Source organism: Scyliorhinus torazame, chromosome 4 (assembly GCF_047496885.1).
Source record: "Scyliorhinus torazame isolate Kashiwa2021f chromosome 4, sScyTor2.1, whole genome shotgun sequence".
In the NCBI taxonomy this organism is placed as follows: Eukaryota; Metazoa; Chordata; class Chondrichthyes; order Carcharhiniformes; family Scyliorhinidae; genus Scyliorhinus; species Scyliorhinus torazame.
The window spans coordinates 48,863,378-48,882,825 of NC_092710.1; the positions used below are offsets into that span (position 1 = coordinate 48,863,378).

Here is a 19,448-nt window from a genome sequence, read left to right on the forward strand (position 1 = left end):
CCACAAGGATCTGTTCTGGGGCCGTTGCTGTTTGTCATTTTTATCAATGACCAAGAGGAAGGCGCAGAAGGGTGGGTGAGTAAATTTGCAGACAATACTCAAGTTGGTGGTGTTGTCGATAGTGTGGAAGGATGTAGCAGGTTACAGAGGGATTTAAATAAGCTGCAGAGCTGGGCTGAGAGGTGGCAAATGGAGTTTAATGTAGAGAAGTATGAGGTGATTCACTTTGGAAGGAATAACAGGAATGCGGAATATTTGGCTAATGGTAAAGTTCTTGGAAGTGTGGATGAGCAGAGGGATCTAGGTGTCCATGTACATAGATCCCTGAAAGTTGCCACCCAGGTTGATAGGGTTGTGAAGAATGCCTATGGAGTGTTGGCCTTTATTGGTAGAGGGATTGAGTTCCGGAGTCAGGAGGTCATGTTGCAGCTGTACAGGACTCTGATACGGCCGCATTTGGAGTATTGCGTCCAGTTCTGGTCACCGCATTATAGGAAGGACGTGGAGGCTTTGGAGCGGGTGCAGAGGAGATTTACCAGGATGTTGCCTGGTATGGAGGGAAAATCTTATGAGGAAAGGCTGATGGACTTGAGGATGTTTTCGTTGGAGAGAAGAAGGTTAAGAGGAGACTTAATAGAGGCATACAAAATGATCAGGGGGTTAGATAGGGTGGACAGTGAGAGCCTTCTCCCGCGGATGGAAATGGCTGGCACGAGGGGACATAGCTTTACACTGAGGGGTAATAGATATAGGACAGAGGTCAGGGGTAGGTTCTTTATGCAAAGAGTAGTGAGGCCGTGGAATGCCCTACCTGCTACAGTAGTGAACTCGCCAACATTGAGGGCATTTAAAAGTTTATTGGATAAACATATGGATGATAATGGCATAGTGTAGGTTAGATGGCTTTTGTTTAGGTGCAACATCGTGGGCCGAAGGGCCTGTACTGCGCTGTATCGTTCTATGTTCTATGTTCGATGTAATCATTCAATCTTTGCTCACAGACATCGCTGACAAACATTCAAAATGTTCCTACTGGATTTCCTGAGGTCAATCCTGTCGTGCATTCAAAGGAAAATACTGCACATGTTGTGAATCTGCATGAGAAACTAAAAATGATTGGATTAAAGCTCATAAAATTTGAGGATGTCTGCGGAGCCAGACACAAAGTTAATGTTTCAAATCCGTGTGATCCTTATTCCGAGCTGAAGCGAGGTTACATGCAATGGAGTCGATGAGGAAAATGGAACTTGCGTGAAAAGTGGGAGATATGGAAGTTTGAATCAAGTTTGACATAAACCAAGGGAAAGCAATCTTGAAGGTCAGTACCACAGAAATGTTGTCAACATTTTCTGTGTTCACCATTAAATGAGAAGCATTCGTCACAGGTTACATGCTTTGACCTGTATGTACAAAGGTACTTCTGAGATTTGAACTCAGGATCTCCTGTTTACAAGACAGGCGCTTTAACCATCTAAGCCACAGCACCAACCTGCCAGACAGTTTTGCAAGTGTAGAACAGATTTCAATTGTTTTGATTAAACATCAGTATTGTTGATTTCTCCTGCTGACTTTGAGAGTGCAAATTAAAATATTCATCGTCACTGGGCTTTTGAAACTGTAAAGATTGCAGTTATTTCTGAAAGTTATTAATTTAAAAGCAGTTCTGCAGGAAAGGAGCATACAAACAGGAAATATTTTGCGAATTGGTAAGTGATTAAACATGGCCAGAAAACTATAGTGGTATAATGCAGGACAAGACCAGGAGAGAGTTTAAACATCAACTGAAAATCTAGCAAAAATTCTTGAAAATTCTGGACGGCTGTTGCAATTTGGCAAACACGACGTTGTCATGGTTCTTCCACTTTCCATAAAGCATCCTGCATTCTTTATTTTTATTTCCGACCGTTCATTGGGAAGCAAACGCCTTGAGCCAAAATCAAAACCCTGACAGGGACCTGAACCCTAGACCATCAGATTAAAAGCCTGATGCTCTATCAACTGAGCTACCAGGGCCCAATGCAAAAATATTCTCATAGCTCACTTCAAAGTCTCATATTGTATCTTTTGAATTTCCTTCACTGGTCATTCAGCCTCTCCAGCTCATTTCCCTCGCAAGCAGACTGGCAGCCTCCCTTTGGTTTCCTTTCTCAAATTCTTCAACTTGGACTCGCATTTTACCAATGACTTGAGATGTGGCAACTGTTGATGCCCACGGACATGCACTGGGACTTCAAGACATTGAAGATTACGGTTAGTTCGCTGAGATATGAGTGGGAAGCGACAGAGCTACAGATTGTATTTTAAGAGGGGGAATAAAGGGTGTCATCTGTTGTTTGTTGTGGCAGAGTGTGAACGCAAGTAAACTCATCTAGAAAACTAACAAATTATGCAAATCGCAAATTTCAGGGTGTCAATAGATCTGTCAACACCACATCTTCATGGAAAATGCCCAACAATTTATCCCGCCCGAATCATTCTTGCTAACATGCAGCAACATATATCGTCCAATAAAAAAGCAAATTACTGCGGATGTGAAATCTGAATTAAAACAGGAAATGATGGAAATTCTCAGTGGGTCTGGCAGCATCTGTGAAGAGAGAACCGAGCTAACGTTTCGAAGTTGGGTCACTCTTCATCAGAGTAAATCATTTAATCATTCCATCTTTGCTCACAGACATCGCTGACAAACATTCAAAATGTTCCTACTGGATTTCCTGAGGTCAATCCTGTCGTGCATTCAAAGGAAAATACTGCACATATTGTGAATCTGCATGAGAAACTAAAAATGCTTGGGTGAAAGCTCATAAAATTTGAGGATGTCTGTGGAGCCAAACACAAAGTTAATGTTTCAAATCCGTGTGATCCTTATTCAGAGCTGAAGCGAGGTTACATGCAATGGAGTAGATGAGGAAAATGGAAGTTGCGTGAAAAATGGGAGATATGGAAGTTTGAATCAAGTTTGACATAAAACAGGGGAAAGCAATCTTGAAGGTCAGTACCACAGAAATGTTGTCAACATTTTCTGTGTTCACCATTAAATGAGGAGAATTCTTCACAGGCTACATGCTTTAACCTGAATGTATAAAGGTCCTGCCGAGATTTGAACTCAGGATCTCCTGTTTACAAAACAGGCACTTTCACCATCTAAGTCACAGCACCAACCTGCAAGACAGGCTTGCAAGTGTGGAACCGATTTCAATTGTTTTGATTAAACATCAGTATTGTTGATTTCTCCTGATGACTTTGAGAGTGCAAATTAAAATATTCATCGGCACTGGGCTTTTGACACTGTAAAAATTGCAGTAATTCTGAAAGTTATTAATTTAAAAGCAGTTCTGCAAGAAAGAAGTATACAAATAGGAAATATTTGGCGAATTGGTAAGTGATTAAACATGGCCAGAAAACTATAGTGATATCATGCAGGACAAGTCCAGGAGAGAGTTTAAACATCAACTGAAAATCTAGCAAAAATTCTTGAAAATTCTGGACGGCTGTTGCAATTTGGCAAACACGACGTTGTCACGGTTCTTCCACTTTCCATAAAACATCCTGCATTCTTTATTTTTATTTCTGACCGTTCATTGGGAAGCAAACGCCTTGAGCCAAAATCAAACCCCTTACCGGGACTTGAACCCTGGACCCTCAGATTAAAAGTCTGATGCTCTACCGACTGAGCTACCAGGGCCCATTAGGAAAATATTCTCATAGCTGACTTCAAAGTCTCATATTGTATCTTTTGAATTTCCTTCACTGGTGATTCAGCCTCTCCAGCTCATTTCCCTCGCAAGCAGACCGGCAGCCTCCCTTCGGCTTTCTTTCTCAAATTCTTCAACTTGGACTCGCATTTTACCAATGACCTGTGATGTGACAACTGTTGTGACCCAGGGACATGCACTGGGACTTCAAGACATTGAAGATTATGTTTAGTTCGCTGAGATGTGAGTGGGAAGCTGCAGAGATACAGGTTGTATTTTGAGAGAGGGAATAAAGCGTGTCATCTGTTGTTTGTTGTGGCAGTGTGTGAACGCAAGTAAGCTCATCTACTAAAGTAGCAAAATATGCAAATCGCAAATTTTCAGGGTGTAAATAGATCTGTCAACGCCACATCTTCATGGAAAACGCCCCATCCTTTATCCCGCCCAAATCGTTCTTGCTGACATGCAGCAACATATATCGTCCAATAAAAAGGCAAATTACTGCAGATGTGAAATCTGAAAAAAAACAGGAAATGATGGAAAATCTCAGTGGGTCTGGCAGCATCTGTGAAGAGAGAACCGAGCTAACGTTTCGAGGCAGGGTCATTCTTCATCAGAGTAAATCATTTAATCATTCAATCTTTGCTCACAGACATCGCTGACAGACATTCAACATGTTCCTACTGGATTTCCTGAGGTCAATCCTGTCGTGCATTCAAAGGAAAATACTGCACATGTTGTGAATGTGCATGAGAAACTAAAAATGATTGGATTAAAGCACATAAAATTTGAGGATGTCTGTGGAGCCAAACACAAAGTTAATGTTTCAAATCCGTGTGATCCTTATTCAGAGCTGAAGCGAGGTTACATGCAATGGAGTAGATGAGGATAATGGAAGTTGCGTGAAAAATGGGAGATATGGAAGTTTGACGTAAAACAGGGGAAAGCAAGAAAACTAACTTGAAGGTCAGTACCACAGAAATGTTGTCAACATTTTCTGTGTTCACCATTAAATGAAAAGCATTCTTCACAGGCTACATGCTTTGACGTGAATGTACAACGGTACTGCTGAGATTTGAACTCAGGATCACCTGTTTACAAGACAGGCACTTTAACCATCTAAGACACAGCACCAACCTGCCAGACAGCTTTGCAAGTGTAGAACAGATTTCAATTGTTTTGATTAAACATCAGTATTGTTGATTTCTCCTGCTGACTTTGAGAGTGCAAATTAAAATATTCATTGTCACTGGGCTTTTGAAACTGTAAAGATTGCAGTTATTTCTGAAAGTTATTAATTTAAAAGCAGTTCTGCAGGAAAGGAGCATACAAACAGGAAATATTTTGCGAATTGGTAAGTGATTAAACATGGCCTGAAAACGAGAGTGGTATAATGCAGGACAAGACCAGGAGAGAGTTTAAACATCAACTGAAAATCTAGCAAAAATTCTTGAAAATTCTGGACGGCTGTTGCAATTTGGCAAACACGACGTTGTCACGGTTCTTCCACTTTCCATAAAGCATCCTGCATTCTTTATTTTTATTTCCGACCGTTCATTGGGAAGCAAACGCCTTGAGCCAAAATCAAAACCCTGACAGGGACCTGAACCCTGGACCATCAGATTAACAGCCTGATGCTCTACCAACTGAGCTACCAGGGCCCAAGATAAAAGCTTTCTCATAGCTCACTTCAAAGTCTCATATTGTATCTTTTGAATTTCCTTCACTGGTCATTCAGCCTCTCCAGCTCATTTCCCTCGCAAGCAGACCGGCAGCCTCCCTTCGGCTTTCTTTCTCAAATTCTTCAACTTGGACTCGCATTTTACCAATGACTTGAGATGTGGCAACTGTTGATGCCCACGGACATGCACTGGGACTTCAAGACATTGAAGATTACGGTTAGTTCGCTGAGATATGAGTGGGAAGCGACAGAGCTACAGATTGTATTTTAAGAGGGGGAATAAAGGGTGTCATCTGTTGTTTGTTGTGGCAGAGTGTGAACGCAAGTAAGCTCATCTAGAAAACTAACAAATTATGCAAATCACGAATTTCAGGGTGTCAATAGATCTGTCAACACCACATCTTCATGGAAAATGCCCAACAATTTATCCCGCCCGAATCGTTCTTGCTAACATGCAGCAACATATATCGTCCAATAAAAAAGCAAATTACTGCGGATGTGAAATCTGAATTAAAACAGGAAATGATGGAAAATCTCAGTGGGTCTGGCAGCATCTGTGAAGAGAGAACCGAGCTAACGTTTCGAAGTTGGGTCACTCTTCATCAGAGTAAATCATTTAATCATTCAATCTTTGCTCAGACATCGCTGACAAACATTCAAAATGTTCCTACTGGATTTCCTGAGGTCAATCCTGTCGTGCATTCAAAGGAAAGTACTGCACATATTGTGAATCTGCATGAGAAACTAAAAATGCTTGGGTGAAAGCTCATAAAATTTGAGGATGTCTGTGGAGCCAAACACAAAGTTAATGTTTCAAATCCGTGTGATCCTTATTCAGAGCTGAAGCGAGGTTACATGCAATGGAGTAGATGAGGAAAATGGAAGTTGCGTGAAAAATGGGAGATATGGAAGTTTGACATAAAACAGGGGAAAGCAATCTTGAAGGTCAGTACCACAGAAATGTTGTCAACATTTTCTGTGTTTACCATTGAATGAGGAGGATTCTTCACAGGCTACATGCTTTGACCTGAATGTATAATGGTACTGCTGAGATTTGAATTCAGGATCATCTGTTTACAAGACAGGCACTTTAACCATCTAAGCCACAGCACCAATCTGCAAGACAGGCTTGCAAGTGTGGAACAGATTTCAATTGCTTCGATTAAACATCAGTATTGTTGATTTCTCCTGCTGACTTTGAGAGTGCAAATTAAAATATTCATCGGCACTGGGCTTTTGAAACTGTAAAAATTGCAGTTATTCTGAAAGTTATTAATTTAAAAGCAGTTCTGCAAGAAAGAAGTATACAAACAGGAAATATTTTGCGAATTGGTAAGTGATTAAACATGGCCAGAAAACTATAGTGATATCATGCAGGACAAGTCCAGGAGAGAGTTTAAACATCAACTGAAAATCTAGCAAAAATTCTTGAAAATTCTGGACGGCTGTTGCAATTTGGCAAACACGACGTTGTCACGGTTCTTCCACTTTCCATAAAGCATCCTGCATTCTTTATTTTTATTTCCGACCGTTCATTGGGAAGCAAACGCCTTGAGCCAAAATCAAAGCCCTGACAGGGACTTGTACCCTGGACCCTCAGATTAAAAGTCTGATGCTCTACCGACTGAGCTACCAGGGCCCATTCAGAAAATGTTCTCATAGCTCACTTCAAAGTCTCATATTGTATCTTTTGAATTTCCTTCACTGGTCATTCAGCCTCTCCAGCTCATTTCCCTCGCAAGCAGACCGGCAGCCTCCCTTCGGCTTTCTTTCTCAAATTCTTCAACTTGGACTCGCATGTTACAAGTGACTTGTGATGTGACAACTGTTGTTACCCAGGGACATGCACTGGGACTTCAAGACATTGAAGATTATGTTTAGTTCGCTGAGATGTGAGTGGGAAGCTGCAGAGATACAGGTTGTATTTTGAGAGAGGTAATAAAGCGTGTCATCTGTTGTTTGTTGTGGCAGAGTGTGAACGCAAGTAAGCTCATCTAGTAAAGTAGCAAATTATGCAAATCGCAAATTTTCAGGGTGTAAATAGATCTGCAAATGCCACATCTTCATGGAAAACGCCCCATCCTTTATCCCGCCCAAATCGTTCTTGCTGACATGCAGCAACATATATCGTCCAATAAAAAGGCAAATTACTGCAGATGTGAAATCTGAAAAAAAACAGGAAATGATGGAAAATCTCAGTGGGTCTGGCAGCATCTGTGAAGAGAGAACCGAGCGAACGTTTCGAGGCTGCGTCACTCTTCATCAGAGTAAATCATTTAACCATTCAATCTTTGCTGACAGACATTCAACATGTTCCTACTGGATTTCCTGAGGTCAATCCTGTCGTGCATTCAAAGGAAAATACTGCACATGTTGTGAATGTGCATGAGAAACTAAAAATGATTGGATTAAAGCACATAACATTTGAGGATGTCTGTGGAGCCAAACACAAAGTTAATGTTTCAAATCCGTGTGATCCTTATTCAGAGCTGAAGCGAGGTTACATGCAATGGAGTAGATGAGGATAATGGAAGTTGCGTGAAAAATGGGAGATATGGAAATTTGACGTAAAACAGGGGAAAGCAACCTTGAAGGTCAGTACCACAGAAATGTTGTCAACATTTTCTGTGTTCACCATTAAATGAGAAGTATTCTTCACAGGTTACATGCTTTGACCTGTACGTACAAAGGTACTGCTGAGATTTGAACTCAGGATCTCCTGTTTACAAGACAGGCGCTTTAACCATCTAAGCCACAGCACCAATCTGCCAGACAATTTTGCAAGTGTAGAACAGATTTCAATTGTTTTGATTAAACATCAGTATTGTTGATTTCTCCTGCTGACTTTGAGAGTGCAAATTAAAATATTCATTGTCACTGGGCTTTTGAAACTGTAAAGATTGCAGTTATTTCTGAAAGTTATTAATTTAAAAGCAGTTCTGCAGGAAAGGAGCATACAAACAGGAAATATTTTGCGAATTGGTAAGTGATTAAACATGGCCAGAAAACTATAGTGGTATAATGCAGGACAAGACCAGGAGAGAGTTTAAACATCAACTGAAAATCTAGCAAAAATTCTTGAAAATTCTGGACGGCTGTTGCAATTTGGCAAACACGACGTTGTCATGGTTCTTCCACTTTCCATAAAGCATCCTGCATTCTTTATTTTTATTTCCGACCGTTGATTGGGAAGCAAACGCCTTGAGCCAAAATCAAAACCCTGATAGGGACCTGAACCCTGGACCATCAGATTAAAAGCCTGATGCTCTATCAACTGAGCTACCAGGGCCCAATGTAAAAATGTTCTCATAGCTCACTTCAAAGTCTCATATTGTATCTTTTGAATTTCCTTCACTGGTCATTCAGCCTCTCCAGCTCATTTCCCTCGCAAGCAGACTGGCAGCCTTCCTTTGGTTTCCTTTCTCAAATTCTTCAACTTGGACTCGCATTTTACCAATGACTTGAGATGTGGCAACTGTTGATGCCCACGGACATGCACTGGGACTTCAAGACATTGAAGATTACGGTTAGTTCGCTGAGATATGAGTGGGAAGCGACAGAGCTACAGATTGTATTTTAAGAGGGGGAATAAAGGGTGTCATCTGTTGTTTGTTGTGGCAGAGTGTGAACGCAAGTAAGCTCATCTAGAAAACTAACAAATTATGCAAATCGCAAATTTCAGGGTGTCAATAGATCTGTCAACACCACATCTTCATGGAAAATGCCCAACAATTTACCCCGCCCGAATCATTCTTGCTAACATGCAGCAACATATATCGTCCAATAAAAAAGCAAATTACTGCGGATGTGAAATCTGAATTAAAACAGGAAATGATGGAAAATCTCAGTGGGTCTGGCAGCATCTGTGAAGAGAGAACCGAGCTAACGTTTCGAAGTTGGGTCACTCTTCATCAGAGTAAATCATTTAATCATTCAATCTTTGCTCACAGACATCGCTGACAAACATTCAAAATGTTCCTACTGGATTTCCTGAGGTCAATCCTGTCGTGCATTCAAAGGAAAATACTGCACATATTGTGAATCTGCATGAGAAACTAAAAATGCTTGGGTGAAAGCTCATAAAATTTGAGGATGTCTGTGGAGCCAAACACAAAGTTAATGTTTCAAATCCGTGTGATCCTTATTCAGAGCTGAAGCGAGGTTACATGCAATGGAGTAGATGAGGAAAATGGAAGTTGCGTGAAAAATGGGAGATATGGAAGTTTGACATAAAACAGGGGAAAGCAATCTTGAAGGTCAGTACCACAGAAATGTTGTCAACATTTTCTGTGTTTACCATTGAATGTGGAGGATTCTTCACAGGCTACATGCTTTGACCTGAATGTATAAAGGTACTGCTGAGATTTGAATTCAGGATCTCCTGTTTACAAGACAGGCACTTTAACCATCTAAGCCACAGCACCAACCTGCCAGACAGCTTTGCAAGTGTAGAACAGATTTCAATTGTTTTGATTAAACATCAGTATTGTTGATTTCTCCTGCTGACTTTGAGAGTGCAAATTAAAATATTCATTGTCACTGGGCTTTTGAAACTGTAAAGATTGCAGTTATTTCTGAAAGTTATTAATTTAAAAGCAGTTCTGCAGGAAAGGAGCATACAAACAGGAAATATTTTGCGAATTGGTAAGTGATGAAACATGGCCTGAAAACGAGAGTGGTATAATGCAGGACAAGACCAGGAGAGAGTTTAAACATCAACTGAAAATCTAGCAAAAATTCTTGAAAATTCTGGACGGCTGTTGCAATTTGGCAAACACGACGTTGTCACGGTTCTTCCACTTTCCATAAAGCATCCTGCATTCTTTATTTTTATTTCCGACCGTTCATTGGGAAGCAAACACCTTGAGCCAAAATCAAAGCCCTGACAGGGACTTGAACCCTGGACCCTCAGATTAAAAGTCTGATGCTCTACCGACTGAGCTACCAGGGCCCATTCAGAAAATGTTCTCATAGCTCACTTCAAAGTTTCATATTGTATCTTTTGAATTTCCTTCACTGGTCATTCAGCCTCTCCAGCTCATTTCCCTCGCAAGCAGACCGGCAGCCTCCCTTCGGCTTTCTTTCTCAAATTCTTCAACTTGGACTCGCATTTTACCAATGACCTGTGATGTGACAACTGTTGTTACCCAGGGACATGCACTGGGACTTCAAGACATTGAAGATTTTGTTTAGTTCGCTGAGATGTGAGTGGGAAGCTGCAGAGATACAGGTTGTATTTTGAGAGAGGTAATAAAGCGTGTCATCTGTTGTTTGTTGTGGCAGAGTGTGAACTCAAGTAAGCTCATCTAGTAAAGTAGCAAATTATGCAAATCGCAAATTTTCAGGGTGTAAATAGATCTGCAAATGCCACATCTTCATGGAAAACGCCCCATCCTTTATCCCGCCCAAATTGTTCTTGCTGACATGCAGCAACATATATCGTCCAATAAAAAGGCAAATTACTGCAGATGTGAAATCTGAAAAAAAACAGGAAATGATGGAAAATCTCAGTGGGTCTGGCAGCATCTGTGAAGAGAGAACCGAGCGAACGTTTCGAGGCTGCGTCACTCTTCATCAGAGTAAATCATTTAACCATTCAATCTTTGCTGACAGACATTCAACATGTTCCTACTGGATTTCCTGAGGTCAATCCTGTCGTGCATTCAAAGGAAAATACTGCACATGTTGTGAATGTGCATGAGAAACTAAAAATGATTGGATTAAAGCACATAAAATTTGAGGATGTCTGTGGAGCCAAACACAAAGTTAATGTTTCAAATCCGTGTGATCCTTATTCAGAGCTGAAGCGAGGTTACATGCAATGGAGTAGATGAGGATAATGGAAGTTGCGTGAAAAATGGGAGATATGGAAGTTTGACGTAAAACAGGGGAAAGCAACCTTGAAGGTCAGTACCACAGAAATGTTGTCAACATTTTCTGTGTTCACCATTAAATGAAAAGCATTCTTCACAGGCTACATGCTTTGACCTGAATGCACAACGGTACTGCTGAGATTTGAACTCAGGATCTCCTGTTTACAAGACAGGCACTTTAACCATCTAAGCCACAGCACCAACCTGCCAGACAGCTTTGCAAGTGTAGAACAGATTTCAATTGTTTTGATTAAACATCAGTATTGTTGATTTCTCCTGCTGACTTTGAGAGTGCAAATTAAAATATTCATTGTCACTGGGCTTTTGAAACTGTAAAGATTGCAGTTATTTCTGAAAGTTATTAATTTAAAAGCAGTTCTGCAGGAAAGGAGCATACAAACAGGAAATATTTTGCGAATTGGTAAGTGATGAAACATGGCCTGAAAACGAGAGTGGTATAATGCAGGACAAGACCAGGAGAGAGTTTAAACATCAACTGAAAATCTAGCAAAAATTCTTGAAAATTCTGGACGGCTGTTGCAATTTGGCAAACACGACGTTGTCACGGTTCTTCCACTTTCCATAAAGCATCCTGCATTCTTTATTTTTATTTCCGACCGTTCATTGGGAAGCAAACACCTTGAGCCAAAATCAAAGCCCTGACAGGGACTTGAACCCTGGACCCTCAGATTAAAAGTCTGATGCTCTACCGACTGAGCTACCAGGGCCCATTCAGAAAATGTTCTCATAGCTCACTTCAAAGTTTCATATTGTATCTTTTGAATTTCCTTCACTGGTCATTCAGCCTCTCCAGCTCATTTCCCTCGCAAGCAGACCGGCAGCCTCCCTTCGGCTTTCTTTCTCAAATTCTTCAACTTGGACTCGCATTTTACCAATGACCTGTGATGTGACAACTGTTGTTACCCAGGGACATGCACTGGGACTTCAAGACATTGAAGATTTTGTTTAGTTCGCTGAGATGTGAGTGGGAAGCTGCAGAGATACAGGTTGTATTTTGAGAGAGGTAATAAAGCGTGTCATCTGTTGTTTGTTGTGGCAGAGTGTGAACGCAAGTAAGCTCATCTAGAAAACTAACAAATTATGCAAATCACGAATTTCAGGGTGTCAATAGATCTGTCAACATCACATCTTCATGGAAAATGCCCAACAATTTATCCCGCCCGAATCGTTCTTGCTAACATGCAGCAACATATATCGTCCAATAAAAAAGCAAATTACTGCGGATGTGAAATCTGAATTAAAACAGGAAATGATGGAAAATCTCAGTGGGTCTGGCAGCATCTGTGAAGAGAGAACCGAGCTAACGTTTCGAAGTTGGGTCACTCTTCATCAGAGTAAATCATTTAATCATTCAATCTTTGCTCACAGACATCGCTGACAAACATTCAAAATGTTCCTACTGGATTTCCTGAGGTCAATCCTGTCGTGCATTCAAAGGAAAGTACTGCACATATTGTGAATCTGCATGAGAAACTAAAAATGCTTGGGTGAAAGCTCATAAAATTTGAGGATGTCTGTGGAGCCAAACACAAAGTTAATGTTTCAAATCCGTGTGATCCTTATTCAGAGCTGAAGCGAGGTTACATGCAATGGAGTAGATGAGGAAAATGGAAGTTGCGTGAAAAATGGGAGATATGGAAGTTTGACATAAAACAGGGGAAAGCAATCTTGAAGGTCAGTACCACAGAAATGTTGTCAACATTTTCTGTGCTTACCATTGAATGAGGAGGATTCTTCACAGGCTACATGCTTTGACCTGAATGCATAAAGGTACTGCTGAGATTTGAATTCAGGATCATCTGTTTACAAGACAGGCACTTTAACCATCTAAGCCACAGCACCAATCTGCAAGACAGGCTTGCAAGTGTGGAACAGATTTCAATTGCTTCGATTAAACATCAGTATTGTTGATTTCTCCTGCTGACTTTGAGAGTGCAAATTAAAATATTCATCGGCACTGGGCTTTTGAAACTGTAAAAATTGCAGTTATTCTGAAAGTTATTAATTTAAAAGCAGTTCTGCAAGAAAGAAGTATACAAACAGGAAATATTTTGCGAATTGGTAAGTGATTAAACATGGCCAGAAAACTATAGTGATATCATGCAGGACAAGTCCAGGAGAGAGTTTAAACATCAACTGAAAATCTAGCAAAAATTCTTGAAAATTCTGGACGGCTGTTGCAATTTGGCAAACACGACGTTGTCACGGTTCTTCCACTTTCCATAAAGCATCCTGCATTCTTTATTTTTATTTCCGACCGTTCATTGGGAAGCAAACGCCTTGAGCCAAAATCAAAGCCCTGACAGGGACTTGAACCCTGGACCCTCAGATTAAAAGTCTGATGCTCTACCGACTGAGCTACCAGGGCCCATTCAGAAAATGTTCTCATAGCTCACTTCAAAGTCTCATATTGTATCTTTTGAATTTCCTTCACTGGTCATTCAGCCTCTCCAGCTCATTTCCCTCGCAAGCAGACCGGCAGCCTCCCTTCGGCTTTCTTTCTCAAATTCTTCAACTTGGACTCGCATGTTACAAGTGACTTGTGATGTGACAACTGTTGTTACCCAGGGACATGCACTGGGACTTCAAGACATTGAAGATTATGTTTAGTTCGCTGAGATGTGAGTGGGAAGCTGCAGAGATACAGGTTGTATTTTGAGAGAGGTAATAAAGCGTGTCATCTGTTGTTTGTTGTGGCAGAGTGTGAACGCAAGTAAGCTCATCTAGTAAAGTAGCAAATTATGCAAATCGCAAATTTTCAGGGTGTAAATAGATCTGCAAATGCCACATCTTCATGGAAAACGCCCCATCCTTTATCCCGCCCAAATCGTTCTTGCTGACATGCAGCAACATATATCGTCCAATAAAAAGGCAAATTACTGCAGATGTGAAATCTGAAAAAAAACAGGAAATGATGGAAAATCTCAGTGGGTCTGGCAGCATCTGTGAAGAGAGAACCGAGCGAACGTTTCGAGGCTGCGTCACTCTTCATCAGAGTAAATCATTTAACCATTCAATCTTTGCTGACAGACATTCAACATGTTCCTACTGGATTTCCTGAGGTCAATCCTGTCGTGCATTCAAAGGAAAATACTGCACATGTTGTGAATGTGCATGAGAAACTAAAAATGATTGGATTAAAGCACATAACATTTGAGGATGTCTGTGGAGCCAAACACAAAGTTAATGTTTCAAATCCGTGTGATCCTTATTCAGAGCTGAAGCGAGGTTACATGCAATGGAGTAGATGAGGATAATGGAAGTTGCGTGAAAAATGGGAGATATGGAAGTTTGACGTAAAACAGGGGAAAGCAACCTTGAAGGTCAGTACCACAGAAATGTTTTCAACATTTTCTGTGTTCACCATGAAATGAGAAGCATTCTTCACAGGTTACATGCTTTGACCTGTATGTACGAAGGTACTGCTGAGATTTGAACTCAGGATCTCCTGTTTACAAGACAGGCGCTTTAACCATCTAAGCCACAGCACCAATCTGCCAGACGATTTTGCAAGTGTAGAACAGATTTCAATTGTTTTGATTAAACATCAGTATTGTTGATTTCTCCTGCTGACTTTGAGAGTGCAAATTAAAATATTCATTGTCACTGGGCTTTTGAAACTGTAAAGATTGCAGTTATTTCTGAAAGTTATTAATTTAAAAGCAGTTCTGCAGGAAAGGAGCATACAAACAGGAAATATTTTGCGAATTGGTAAGTGATTAAACATGGCCAGAAAACTATAGTGGTATAATGCAGGACAAGACCAGGAGAGAGTTTAAACATCAACTGAAAATCTAGCAAAAATTCTTGAAAATTCTGGACGGCTGTTGCAATTTGGCAAACACGACGTTGTCATGGTTCTTCCACTTTCCATAAAGCATCCTGCATTCTTTATTTTTATTTCCGACCGTTCATTGGGAAGCAAACGCCTTGAGCCAAAATCAAAACCCTGACAGGGACCTGAACCCTGGACCATCAGATTAAAAGCCTGATGCTCTATCAACTGAGCTACCAGGGCCCAATGCAAAAATGTTCTCATAGCTCACTTCAAAGTCTCATATTGTATCTTTTGAATTTCCTTCACTGGTCATTCAGCCTCTCCAGCTCATTTCCCTCGCAAGCAGACTGGCAGCCTCCCTTTGGTTTCCTTTCTCAAATTCTTCAACTTGGACTCGCATTTTACCAATGACTTGAGATGTGGCAACTGTTGATGCCCACGGACATGCACTGGGACTTCAAGACATTGAAGATTACGGTTAGTTCGCTGAGATATGAGTGGGAAGCGACAGAGCTACAGATTGTATTTTAAGAGGGGGAATAAAGGGTGTCATCTGTTGTTTGTTGTGGCAGAGTGTGAACGCAAGTAAGCTCATCTAGAAAACTAACAAATTATGCAAATCGCAAATTTCAGGGTGTCAATAGATCTGTCAACACCACATCTTCATGGAAAATGCCCAACAATTTATCCCGCCCGAATCATTCTTGCTAACATGCAGCAACATATATCATCCAATAAAAAAGCAAATTACTGCGGATGTGAAATCTGAATTAAAACAGGAAATGATGGAAAATCTCAGTGGGTCTGGCAGCATCTGTGAAGAGAGAACCGAGCTAACGTTTCGAAGTTGGGTCACTCTTCATCAGAGTAAATCATTTAATCATTCCATCTTTGCTCACAGACATCGCTGACAAACATTCAAAATGTTCCTACTGGATTTCCTGAGGTCAATCCTGTCGTGCATTCAAAGGAAAATACTGCACATATTGTGAATCTGCATGAGAAACTAAAAATGCTTGGGTGAAAGCTCATAAAATTTGAGGATGTCTGTGGAGCCAAACACAAAGTTAATGTTTCAAATCCGTGTGATCCTTATTCAGAGCTGAAGCGAGGTTACATGCAATGGAGTAGATGAGGAAAATGGAAGTTGCGTGAAAAATGGGAGATATGGAAGTTTGACATAAAACAGGGGAAAGCAATCTTGAAGGTCAGTACCACAGAAATGTTGTCAACATTTTCTGTGTTTACCATTGAATGAGGAGGATTCTTCACAGGCTACATGCTTTGACTTGAATGTATAAAGGTACCGCTGAGATTTGAATTCAGGATCTCCTGTTTACAAGACAGGCACTTTAACCATCTAAGCCACAGCACCAATCTGCAAGACAGGCTTGCAAGTGTGGAACAGATTTCAATTGCTTCGATTAAACATCAGTATTGTTGATTTCTCCTGCTGACTTTGAGAGTGCAAATTAAAATATTCATCGGCACTGGGCTTTTGAAACTGTAAAAATTGCAGTTATTCTGAAAGTTATTAATTTAAAAGCAGTTCTGCAAGAAAGAAGTATACAAACAGGAAATATTTTGCGAATTGGTAAGTGATTAAACATGGCCAGAAAACTATAGTGATATCATGCAGGACAAGTCCAGGAGAGAGTTTAAACATCAACTGAAAATCTAGCAAAAATTCTTGAAAATTCTGGACGGCTGTTGCAATTTGGCAAACACGACGTTGTCACGGTTCTTCCACTTTCCATAAAGCATCCTGCATTCTTTATTTTTATTTCCGACCGTTCATTGGGAAGCAAACGCCTTGAGCCAAAATCAAAGCCCTGACAGGGACTTGAACCCTGGACCCTCAGATTAAAAGTCTGATGCTCTACCGACTGAGCTACCAGGGCCCATTCTGAAAACGTTCTCACAGCTCACTTCAAAGTCTCATATTGTATCTTTTGAATTTCCTTCACTGGTCATTCAGCCTCTCCAGCTCATTTCCCTCGCAAGCAGACCGGCAGCCTCCCTTCGGCTTTCTTTCTCAAATTCTTCAACTTGGACTCGCATTTTACCAATGACCTGTGATGTGACAACTGTTGTTACCCAGGGACATGCACTGGGACTTCAAGACATTGAAGATTTTGTTTAGTTCGCTGAGATGTGAGTGGGAAGCTGCAGAGATACAGGTTGTATTTTGAGAGAGGTAATAAAGCGTGTCATCTGTTGTTTGTTGTGGCAGAGTGTGAACTCAAGTAAGCTCATCTAGTAATGTAGCAAATTATGCAAATCGCAAATTTTCAGGGTGTAAATAGATCTGCAAATGCCACATCTTCATGGAAAACGCCCCATCCTTTATCCCGCCCAAATCGTTCTTGCTGACATGCAGCAACATATATCGTCCAATAAAAAGGCAAATTACTGCAGATGTGAAATCTGAAAAAAACAGGAAATGATGGAAAATCTCAGTGGGTCTGGCAGCATCTGTGAAGAGAGAACCGAGCGAACGTTTCGAGGCTGCGTCACTCTTCATCAGAGTAAATCATTTAACCATTCAATCTTTGCTGACAGACATTCAACATGTTCCTACTGGATTTCCTGAGGTCAATCCTGTCGTGCATTCAAAGGAAAATACTGCACATGTTGTGAATGTGCATGAGAAACTAAAAATGATTGGATTAAAGCACATAACATTTGAGGATGTCTGTGGAGCCAAACACAAAGTTAATGTTTCAAATCCGTGTGATCCTTATTCAGAGCTGAAGCGAGGTTACATGCAATGGAGTAGATGAGGATAATGGAAGTTGCGTGAAAAATGGGAGATATGGAAATTTGACGTAAAACAGGGGAAAGCAACCTTGAAGGTCAGTACCACAGAAATGTTGTCAACATTTTGTGTGTTCACCATTAAATGAGAAGCATTCTTCACAGGTTACATGCTTTGACCTGTATGTACAAAGGTACTGCTGAGATTTGAACTCAGGATCTCCTGTTTACAAGACAGGCGCTTTAACCATCTAAGCCACAGCACCAATCTGCCAGACAATTTTGCAAGTGTAGAACAGATTTCAATTGCTTCGATTAAACATCAGTATTGTTGATTTCTCCTGCTGACTTTGAGAGTGCAAATTAAAATATTCATTGTCACTGGGCTTTTGAAACTGTAAAGATTGCAGTTATTTCTGAAAGTTATTAATTTAAAAGCAGTTCTGCAGGAAAGGAGCATACAAACAGGAAATATTTTGCGAATTGGTAAGTGATTAAACATGGCCAGAAAACTATAGTGGTATAATGCAGGACAAGACCAGGAGAGAGTTTAAACATCAACTGAAAATCTAGCAAAAATTCTTGAAAATTCTGGACGGCTGTTGCAATTTGGCAAACACGACGTTGTCACGGTTCTTCCACTTTCCATAAAGCATCCTGCATTCTTTATTTTTATTTCCGACCGTTCATTGGGAAGCAAACGCCTTGAGCCAAAATCAAAGCCCTGACAGGGACTTGAACCCTGGACCATCAGATTAAAAGTCTGATGCTCTATCAACTGAGCTACCAGGGCCCAATGTAAAAATGTTCTCATAGCTCACTTCAAAGTCTCATATTGTATCTTTTAAATTTCCTTCACTGGTCATTCAGCCTCTCCAGCTCATTTCCCTCGCAAGCAGACTGGCAGCCTCCCTTTGGTTTCCTTTCTCAAATTCTTCAACTTGGACTCGCATTTTACCAATGACTTGAGATGTGGCAACTGTTGATGCCCACGGACATGCACTGGGACTTCAAGACATTGAAGATTATGTTTAGTTCGCTGAGATGTGAGTGGGAAGCTGCAGAGATACAGGTTGTATTTTGAGAGAGGTAATAAAGCGTGTCATCTGTTGTTTGTTGTGGCAGAGTGTGAACGCAAGTAAGCTCATCTAGTAAAGTAGCAAATTATGCAAATCGCAAATTTTCAGGGTGTAAATAGATCTGCAAATGCCACATCTTCATGGAAAACGCCCCATCCTTTATCCCGCCCAAATCGTTCTTGCTGACATGCAGCAACATATATCGTCCAATAAAAAGGCAAATTACTGCAGATGTGAAATCTGAATTAAAACAGGAAATGATGGAAATTCTCAGTGGGTCTGGCAGCATCTGTGAAGAGAGAACCGAGCTAACGTTTCGAAGTTGGGTCACTCTTCATCAGAGTAAATCATTTAATCATTCAATCTTTGCTCACAGACATCGCTGACAAACATTCAAAATGTTCCTACTGGATTTCCTGAGGTCAATCCTGTCGTGCATTCAAAGGAAAATACTGCACATATTGTGAATCTGCATGAGAAACTAAAAATGCTTGGGTGAAAGCTCATAAAATTTGAGGATGTCTGTGGAGCCAAACACAAAGTTAATGTTTCAAATCCGTGTGA

The 19,448-nt window shown here is 40.7% G+C and overlaps 16 non-coding genes across 16 annotated transcripts; all 16 read right to left on the reverse strand.

Annotated features, from left to right (window-relative positions):
• Window positions 1-1,412: 1,412 nt before the first annotated feature.
• trnat-ugu (transfer RNA threonine (anticodon UGU)) lies at window positions 1,413-1,486 on the reverse strand. Its single transcript has one exon. It is a non-coding gene; the product is annotated as a tRNA-Thr (tRNA).
• A 1,599-nt stretch (window positions 1,487-3,085) lies between these two features.
• trnat-ugu (transfer RNA threonine (anticodon UGU)) lies at window positions 3,086-3,159 on the reverse strand. The gene has a single exon. It is a non-coding gene; the product is annotated as a tRNA-Thr (tRNA).
• A 1,596-nt stretch (window positions 3,160-4,755) lies between these two features.
• trnat-ugu (transfer RNA threonine (anticodon UGU)) lies at window positions 4,756-4,829 on the reverse strand. Its single transcript has one exon. It is a non-coding gene; the product is annotated as a tRNA-Thr (tRNA).
• A 454-nt stretch (window positions 4,830-5,283) lies between these two features.
• Window positions 5,284-5,356, reverse strand: trnan-guu (transfer RNA asparagine (anticodon GUU)). Its single transcript has one exon. It is a non-coding gene; the product is annotated as a tRNA-Asn (tRNA).
• Window positions 5,357-6,942: 1,586 nt separating this feature from the next.
• trnak-uuu (transfer RNA lysine (anticodon UUU)) lies at window positions 6,943-7,015 on the reverse strand. Its single transcript has one exon. It is a non-coding gene; the product is annotated as a tRNA-Lys (tRNA).
• A 1,049-nt stretch (window positions 7,016-8,064) lies between these two features.
• Window positions 8,065-8,138, reverse strand: trnat-ugu (transfer RNA threonine (anticodon UGU)). Its single transcript has one exon. It is a non-coding gene; the product is annotated as a tRNA-Thr (tRNA).
• Window positions 8,139-9,726: 1,588 nt separating this feature from the next.
• Window positions 9,727-9,800, reverse strand: trnat-ugu (transfer RNA threonine (anticodon UGU)). Its single transcript has one exon. It is a non-coding gene; the product is annotated as a tRNA-Thr (tRNA).
• A 454-nt stretch (window positions 9,801-10,254) lies between these two features.
• On the reverse strand, window positions 10,255-10,327 carry trnak-uuu (transfer RNA lysine (anticodon UUU)). The gene has a single exon. It is a non-coding gene; the product is annotated as a tRNA-Lys (tRNA).
• Window positions 10,328-11,376: 1,049 nt separating this feature from the next.
• On the reverse strand, window positions 11,377-11,450 carry trnat-ugu (transfer RNA threonine (anticodon UGU)). The gene has a single exon. It is a non-coding gene; the product is annotated as a tRNA-Thr (tRNA).
• Window positions 11,451-11,904: 454 nt separating this feature from the next.
• Window positions 11,905-11,977, reverse strand: trnak-uuu (transfer RNA lysine (anticodon UUU)). The gene has a single exon. It is a non-coding gene; the product is annotated as a tRNA-Lys (tRNA).
• Window positions 11,978-13,565: 1,588 nt separating this feature from the next.
• Window positions 13,566-13,638, reverse strand: trnak-uuu (transfer RNA lysine (anticodon UUU)). Its single transcript has one exon. It is a non-coding gene; the product is annotated as a tRNA-Lys (tRNA).
• A 1,049-nt stretch (window positions 13,639-14,687) lies between these two features.
• On the reverse strand, window positions 14,688-14,761 carry trnat-ugu (transfer RNA threonine (anticodon UGU)). Its single transcript has one exon. It is a non-coding gene; the product is annotated as a tRNA-Thr (tRNA).
• Window positions 14,762-16,349: 1,588 nt separating this feature from the next.
• On the reverse strand, window positions 16,350-16,423 carry trnat-ugu (transfer RNA threonine (anticodon UGU)). Its single transcript has one exon. It is a non-coding gene; the product is annotated as a tRNA-Thr (tRNA).
• Window positions 16,424-16,876: 453 nt separating this feature from the next.
• trnak-uuu (transfer RNA lysine (anticodon UUU)) lies at window positions 16,877-16,949 on the reverse strand. Its single transcript has one exon. It is a non-coding gene; the product is annotated as a tRNA-Lys (tRNA).
• A 1,048-nt stretch (window positions 16,950-17,997) lies between these two features.
• Window positions 17,998-18,071, reverse strand: trnat-ugu (transfer RNA threonine (anticodon UGU)). Its single transcript has one exon. It is a non-coding gene; the product is annotated as a tRNA-Thr (tRNA).
• A 454-nt stretch (window positions 18,072-18,525) lies between these two features.
• On the reverse strand, window positions 18,526-18,598 carry trnak-uuu (transfer RNA lysine (anticodon UUU)). The gene has a single exon. It is a non-coding gene; the product is annotated as a tRNA-Lys (tRNA).
• Between the last annotated feature and the right edge of the window lie 850 nt (window positions 18,599-19,448).